Genomic DNA, 6974 nt, shown 5'->3' with positions numbered 1-6974 from the left:
AGGCATGGGTTGGAGGCATGAGTTGAAGGCATGAGTTGAAGGCATGGGTTGGAGGCATGGGTTGGAGGCATGAGTTGGAGGCATGAGTTGGAGGCATGGGTTGGAGGCATGGGTTGGAGGCATGGGTTGGAGGCATGAGTTAAAGGCATGAGTTGCCTCCAAGCCACCCAGAGGGTGCAGAAGAAGGAGAACGAGTTGGCCATATGGGGTAGTCAACCCTTGGATGTTACTTGTCCTCAGGTTCACCTTGAAATTGCGCCCAAATTTTAATACAACACATTTTCCATTTTTTTAAATCCTCCGTATAAAACCTGTTTGGATCCATTCCTATCTTAATTTCTTCTGAATATTGATTCCCCTTGTGACTTTGCCTCTGACTTTGACAATGATTTACTCGTTGCCCTCTGAACTTGCCCTTAAGGGGCAGCTATTATGCGAAATTGACTTTTTAGTCAATTTTAGACATCCAAGCAGATCTCCAGTGTGCATACAAATTATAAACAAAAAACACTGAGAAATCAAGCAAAACATTCCCAGTGTTATGTCTTCAAAACAAGTCGATTCAAATTTTCCTTGCTCGGATCAGATGTACTGGTGGGGCGGGGCTAAGGAGTGACAAAATCCGCAAGTTTGGAGAAGGAGTAAAACAGATAAAGGTTGCTAAAACGTCTAAAAAGCCTTTTTTTCAGTGAGGCTCCCGTGATCGCTAATAACCATAATGTTAATTTGTTAAAGAAATAGTAGGACCTTTAAGGCTAATCTTACACACTGGCATACTCTGGCCAAGTTAGTTACTTGCAGGCAGTGGATCTATAACAATCCACTATAATAGATTTCTGTTGTAACTAAGGTTGTCTGTGCAATTAAATTTTTTATTACGTATCAATGTCTGTCTTTTTCAATGCATTATTGTAGCCACTTATTGGTGATTGATTGCTGTTTATGAAGGTATCGTGTATTAGTTGCCAGTGGTTCTGAGAACAGTTCTGAGAACAGTTGCAGAACTGCTTCTAACTAACGAACCCCGATTTTACTCAGAACTGGTCTGACAATGTATAAGTCTAGAACTTTTTCAATTAGATGTGTCACATTGAGGAAGACTGAGGAACTTGAGGGCATTTTCGCATTTGGGAACCCGGGCACAAAGTCCTGGAACTGTACAGTTTATTTGAATCAGTGTGAAAACTGATTGGACACAGTTCCTCATCCCGAGTCCTCTGGAAACGCTGGGTACTGGGTCATGGCTCAAGTCAGATAAGAAAGCCAATTGTACCTGAACACGAACGTGGACCTCTGTTTAGATCAGAACATCACCAGTGCCATCAGTCTTCTTAGAAAGTTCAGTGTGTGTGTGTGTAGCATGAAAAATGTTACGCACAGCGCGAAGATTGACTACCATGTGCTCTTCTTCTTTTTGTATTCAATGGTGTCTCACAAGCTGACTAGGTGCATACTGCCACCTGCTGTATGGGAGAAAACAAATACGCAAATGCAGGCAAGTACAGAGAACTTTGTCTCAGTCTCTTGTATTTAGGATTTTATTGATTGAGGTCAATTTTGATACAATAATGAAGGTAAATGAGTGCTTACCCAGTACATTATATCTCAATTTGAAAAAAAAATCTAATTATATATATATATATATTTTTTTTTTTCATGTTACATATTTTGTGTATATTTATGACACATAATCCTAATTCAGTGCATTTAAATCCTCAACAGGGTGAATATACACACACTGTACTCACAAAACAGAGTCGTTGTTTTTTTCCTTAAAAAGTTATTAGCTAATGTTCCTTCTAGCTTACTGAGCCCACTTGTCTGCCAGGCCACTATGCATTTAAAATGAATAACCCAGATATGTAATTGTTTTTGTCCTAGGCGTCCGGCCTATTGATTCGTCCACCCCTGATGTGATATGGATAATCTTGCTTTAATGGTTCTTAGATATGGACCAGGCTCTAAAGTTTCCCTCCAGTCTGTCTTGCCTTAAGCGAGGCTCCCGTGATCGCTGCTTTCAGGCTGGAGTTGGAAACACTTTCTCATCTTCTGACCTGCTCCATTTACTTTCCTAAGGCTTATATATCATCTCCTTAGACCTTACTGCTTTAAAAAACTTTTATTGTCTTTGCAAGAACATGTGGGTGATATTCATTGATCACAGCTTCTTAAAAGGTGATAACTATAGAGGAGTCAATGTCGATAATGAGAAAACTGTAGCAGGTATAAAACCTATATACATATATATTCTGGGAAAGCTTTTGAGCCTTCTTCCAGATGTGCAGGTCAGAGCCTGATGTTGGACGAGAAGGCCTGGCTCACAGTCTCCGTTCTAATTCATCCCAAAGGTGTTTTATCGGGTTGAGGCCAGGACTCTCTGTTCTTCCACACCAAACTCATTCATCCATGTCTTAATGGAGCAGTATGGAGCATTATGGAGAATTTTACATTTTAAACTCTATATTGTATCTGATAGGGAAACAGTGGAGCTATTGGGGGGAGGGGGGTGGGGGGGGTGATGCATGATGGGTATTCGAGTTATGAATGGGTATTTGGGCAGCAGCATTATGGATATTTTAACAATATGTTGATGTTAATTTGTACAAAATCTCTACAGAATTAAACAAAGATAAACAAACAAATAAACAAATAAACAAACAAACAAAAACAAACAAATAAATAAATAAATAAATAAATAAATAAATAAATAAATGCATTGATTTCATTTTTTGAAATTCTATTAATATGTTTATATATTTAAATCATTTGTATTTTAAAATACACATTTTGTCATATAACAGAAGGTTTACAAATTTTGCATTTTCACAAATGATATTTTATAATATTTTGGTAAATATTTTTCAATTTAAAATATTTTTCAATAAATAATCCTTTATTTATTCATTTATTTAAAATGTAATTTTTTTCCACTTGTGATATTCCTAAACATGAACATTTACTATTTTTATGTTTTATTTAAACAAAAAAAATGCTTCATGCATCATGCAATCTAAATAATCCCCATATAATTATTTATAACATCAAACAGTTATAACTATAACAATCTATGCATGAAAGGGTTAAATAATAAATAATAGCTAATAAAAAATTGAAAGTGGCTTTGTTTTATAGTGTTGCCTCATGATGCTACTTTTGATTTCCCTAACATATCATGAACTGTATGTAAGAACATAGTGAAAAAAAAAAAGTAAGAATAAAAGTAAAGAATAAACACAAAGACTTTACAGGCTTTTTATGGTCATTTATTTTATTACCTAATTAGTTTTGGAAGGAGAGAGGGCAAATGCCATGGAAAATGGATCAAAACTCTTTGCTTTCCTAGCTAATGTCTCTGTAGCCTGCTCACACACAGAGCTTTGATTTGGTTTCTCGTCTCTTACGTGATTACCTCCTCTGCTGTCTTCTGCCCTTCATTCCGTCTGTAAAAATAACCTGAAAAGACTTCCTCACTGGGAATTTACACTGGGAATTTATTATCTAAATGTAAAAGCTTTACCAGCTGGTGAGGTAGGATTTTATTTTAGGGTTTATCTTAGTTTATTAACAAAAACACACACACACACACACACACACACACACACACACACACGCTCTAAACCTCACTGCTGGACTCGGAGCCACATCGCAACACAATTCTCCAACCTGAGCTGAAGCCCAATAGACACACATTCTAGGACGCGCGCACACACACACACACACACACACACACACACACACACACACACACACACACACACACACACAAACACAGACTTTAACACAACTCAGCACTCAAACACCACCAAAACCAGACTGAATACATTAAAAACTCATTGCAGGATCACATTTTAGAACAATTTATAAGTGTATGAACTTAATCTAATCCAATCGAATCTACTCTACTCCAATCAAATCAAATCCAATCTAATCTACAGAATCGAACCTAATCTAATCCAATCAAATCCAGTCGAATCTATCCAATTGAATCTACTCTAATCTAATGCATCGAATCCAATTTAATCTACCCAATTAAATCTAATCTAATCAAATCTAGTCTAATCTAATCAATTAATCCAATCCAATCAAATCGAATTGAATTGAATCAAATATATCCAATCGAATCTATTCAAATCTAATTGAGTCTAATCTAATCCAATCGAATCCTGTCAAATCTATCCAATTGATTCTAATCATAACACTATCTACCCTAATATTTGTCATTGCTATGTAATTTCTATCAGTTTAATCGATACTGAATCTGCCTACACTACTCCTATTAATGTTGATTCATTGGTGTTTTTAAAATTATTATTAAAAAAAAATTAAATTGGATTAACATGAAGTTTGCATGTTCTCCCCGTGCTTGGTGGGTTTCCTCCATGTATTCTGGTTTCCTCTCACAGTCCAAAGACATGCAGATTAGATTAACTGGCGTTCCCAAATTGCCCTGAGATTTAATCAGAAAGTGATGCAGGCTTTCTCAATCCTCCACAGGTTTTCCCCGAGCTCCTACCGGACGTCCTGTTGGAGCCAGAATGGTTCTGGGGTCACGTAATGTCCATGTGTTTGACACTTCATTAGTGATTATTTTTCTGTAACAGCACAGCCCGAAGTGTGTTATTCCTCCCTGAGGTGAATTTTCCTCTTACTGTAATGATGTACTGACTATCAGGAAGCCCTATAGTTAGCTTGAACCATCATACGGTGTGTGTGTGTGTATACGTGTGTTTCTTTTCTGCAGTTGAGTCTCTTGATGAAGCAATAGTGCTGGCTGAAAGTGTTTTTTTTTTTGTCATGCACTCCAAAGAGATTAATCATGGCGCTTTGTTTCTTTTCTTCCTCCAGTCAGCAAAGCGACTCACACTGCTGCTGCTGCGTCTAATCGCTCAGACGTCTCCCAAAGGACCAGACGCTGCGTCTCCGACTTCCGGTGTTACTCAATCTCAGGAACAAACGACTAAAAACAGACGAAGCTCTTCCTGCGCAACGCATTTGTTAAGGTTGTAGTTGACAACATTGTCCTGTTTCTCATGTTTCTTTCTTTTCTCCGAAACAGAAAAGGAAAACATGCGTCCTCTCTCTTATTTATTAAATTATATATCCATCCCTCCCTCTTTTTCTTTTCCTTCCTGGATATTTCACACCTTCAGAGGTGTAGGGATTATTTATAGGATGCTTTAAATGTACCACCTGATGTGAGTGAAATTCCCAATCCAGCACCACGGTGAGAATGAGACAGAGCAACATGTACTGTAGCTATCTCACTTTGTCACAAAGTATTTACACCCCGTGAGCAGTCTCACCATTGTTGTGCTCTTCAGGCTTTCTCATCCGAGTTACAGCTTTTAATTCATTTCTCAGGTGTGGCTGGGTGTGAAGATGCTCGTTATAGGATGTTCGTGTACACGCTTAAAAAAAAGTAAAAACAACCAAAGGTTTTTTAAATTTACATGAAAATTAATGAAGAATGAGTTCTTTAAATGTCCATTTAAAGGTCCATCAAAAGATGAGATTTTGTGCTCATTAGAAAGTTTTATACTGATACCTTTAAACTTTATACCTTCCTGAGAGGGAAAAAAAACACTCTAAAAGTTCCACTAGAGAAACTACTGATAGAACTACAGTAAGTGGTAAATATTTTATATTTTTTTTCCCTCCTGACTGATGATCGACCTGCTGAATCCTGCACTCTGGTCCTACAGCGCTAACCATTTGTAATATCAGGATCCAAACTGAAGGCCACACTTTGACCTGGAACAAATTAATACACAAAAAAGTAATGGAGAGGGAATTAATGAGTAAATAAAGAATGAAAATTTAAAATGGATGGATGAATGAATGAATGGATGAATGAATGGATTAATAAATAAGCATTTGAATGAATGAATAAATAAATCACTTATAAAGGCAAAAAACAAATGATTGAATAAATGAATTAAATATTTGACTAACTAAGTGAATAAATTGTTTGATGACTGAGTAAATGAATAAATAAGGGATGAAAGAAAAAACAAGTGAGTAAATAAAGAAGTAAATAAATGATTTTATGACTGAGCGAATAAAAGAATGATAATCTATAAAATAAACAAGTTAATGAATGGCTGAATGAATGAATGAATTATTTGATGACTGGGTGAATACATGAATAATGAATAAATGAATGAATGAATGAATGAATGAATATACTAATGAATGAATGAATGAATGAATGAATGAATTGATGACTGACTGAATTAACAACAAATTATAAAATAAACAAATGTTGAATGAACAAATAAATGAGTGAAATAATGATTTAATGACTAGGTGAATAAATAAAAAATAATGAATGACAAAATTAATTGATAAATAAATAAAAACAAACTCATTAATAAATTAATTAATTCCTAAATGAATTAAGAAATTAATGAAATAATGAATGATAACTGAATTGGCTGAATGAATAAATCAATTAATACATGAATGAGGGAACAAACAAATTACTGAATGATTCGATGAGTGAATAAAGGAAAAATTAATGAATGACAAAGTGAATAGATGACTAAGTGATAGAATAAATCAATGAAATAGTGAGTGATGACTGACTAATTGACTGGCTGATTAAATAAATAAATAAATGATTAAATGAATGGTTTGTCTTTAAGAATTCCTTAAAAATTAAGGCAGTTACACAGAATGCACAAGCTTCGTTCATTCATTTATTCATTAATGTATTCATTTGTTTATTCTCCAGTGCGCAGTTGATCCTGTTTAGTGTCTCACTTGATCCTGACTCTATTCTGGGATCACTGGGTGTGAGGTGGGAATATATCCTGGACTGGATGCCAAGCATTCACAGAGCATCACACACACACACACACACACACACACACACAAGGGGGAGAAATGTATCATAGCCACTCCACCTACTGGCAGGTGTAGGTGAAGAGAACCAGAAGAACCCTGAGGAAACCCACATGGAGAGCATGCCTGAG

Source organism: Clarias gariepinus, chromosome 1 (assembly GCF_024256425.1).
Source record: "Clarias gariepinus isolate MV-2021 ecotype Netherlands chromosome 1, CGAR_prim_01v2, whole genome shotgun sequence".
In the NCBI taxonomy this organism is placed as follows: Eukaryota; Metazoa; Chordata; class Actinopteri; order Siluriformes; family Clariidae; genus Clarias; species Clarias gariepinus.
Note: the sequence above shows the minus strand (reverse complement) of the source record.